The 1756-nt window shown below is 37.8% G+C and overlaps 1 non-coding gene across 1 annotated transcript; it reads left to right on the forward strand.

Moving 5' to 3' along the window:
* The first annotated feature begins 961 nt into the window (after nt 1–961).
* LOC139865372 (small nucleolar RNA R71) lies at nt 962–1068 on the forward strand. Its single transcript, XR_011764896.1, has one exon. It is a non-coding gene; the product is annotated as a small nucleolar RNA R71 (small nucleolar RNA).
* The last annotated feature ends 688 nt before the right edge of the window (nt 1069–1756 follow it).

The following is a 1756-nucleotide window of genomic DNA, read 5'->3' on the forward strand; positions in this document are numbered from 1 at the left end:
GTTTGTTTGATGGCAAGATGCCTTGAGGTCTCTCGACAACTTGGTTTGAAAGTCGTCCAACGGTGCTCTCAAGGTTTTGAAATGAGGCTTGTTGGTGTCACATTTATTGCTTAAAGAACTCATTTTCCTTTAACAAAAATGCCTCGGTTGTTACCGCCTTCTTTATGTAGTTTTGCATGATTTCTTCTAGATTCTTTGAAGGTTGGGATTGTTGATTGTTTTGTTGAGGTTGTTGATTGTAACCTTGGTTATTTTGTGGTTGACTATAACCTTGGTTGTTTTGATAATTTGAATTGGGTTAGTTGTTATAAGGTTGATTGTTGTAAGGCTGTTGGTTTTGGAATTGGAAGTTGTTGTTTAGGTTTTGGTTATAGTTTGGATTGTAACTATGGTTTCGATTTTGATTCGTAAATTCGGGTGGTGGATTGGTTTGATTGTTGAATGAGACTTGTCTTTAGTTAGGGTTGTAATAGCCTTGGTTTGATTGATAAGAATTATTTCCTTGGTTCGATGTTCCACCCCTTTGATAGTTTTGATTACTCACGTAGTTGACATTAGCATCTGAATTCATGGGAATGTCATCAAAATCAATATGGTTGCATTGGTTAATTTGGGGACAATTCTTGGTGAGATGTGGTCCCTTGCACCTTTGACATCCTACTTGCATTGCGACTATTGATTGTGGTAGCTTCTTCAACTCCTTCCGTACGATTGAAATTGATTATTTAGGCTTGCAAGGGTGACTTGACCGTTGTCACTCTTCACTTGAGCTACACTTTTCCTTGGTAAATCTCGTAGTGAAGGGTTCAATTCGTAAGTGTTGACCGACATATCCTCTAACATGGTTTCGGCCGCATTGGGTGATTTATACATAAATACTCCTCCCGAGGACGCATCAAGAGTTTGTCTTGTCAAAAGATTAGTACCCTGGTAGAATGTGTTGATGTACTCTTTCTTTGTCAAACCATGTGATGGACAAGCTCTCAACATTTTCTTAAAACGTATACATGCGTCATAGAAATACTCATCACTCTGTTGAGTGAATCCATTAATCTCCCTCCTAAGTAGTTCTACCTTTGATGGTGGGAAGAAGTGAATAATAAAAGCGTCACTTAAATCTTGAAAAGTCCTAATCGAATCGGAGGGTAGATTCCTTAACCAAATTTTTGCATCATCTTGAAGAGTAAAGGGGAATGCCCTTAACTTATAAGTGTCATCAGTGACATCCTTATACTTGTAAAGATCACAAATATCGTTAAATTGTTGAAGATGCTCAAAAGGATTTTCGTCTATTAACCCATGAAATTGTACATCATTGATCATTGTGAAGAAGTTACCCTCGATCTTCTAATTTTCGGCCCCGATGGGCAGTTTAGTAATAACCGGAGACACCACCTTAGGTGCAACCAACCTAGCATTTCACATTGGCGTGTCATTTAGATCAACTTGTTCTTCTTGATTAACCAGTAGACCATGACCAATTGGATTACCCTCTTTACCTCCTTCCATATCTTTAAGACAAAACGGTAAAACCTCACAATTTTTCCTGAATACCCTTTTTTCTTTACGCTTGTAAACCCCGTGCACGTGTTTATGCGGATCGGAAAATGGATGTGTAAACTCTTGATCCTTTTGGAATCTCTTTTTCATACACCAACGTACCTAACCTTCGATCACAACACAAACACGAACGGTTTTTCAAACACAATAATATATAAAAAAGAAAAGTAAATTTTGCAAGGATAAATCCTCACAA

The sequence above is a fragment of the Rutidosis leptorrhynchoides genome, chromosome 8, assembly GCF_046630445.1.
Source record: "Rutidosis leptorrhynchoides isolate AG116_Rl617_1_P2 chromosome 8, CSIRO_AGI_Rlap_v1, whole genome shotgun sequence".
Classification (NCBI taxonomy): domain Eukaryota; kingdom Viridiplantae; phylum Streptophyta; class Magnoliopsida; order Asterales; family Asteraceae; genus Rutidosis; species Rutidosis leptorrhynchoides.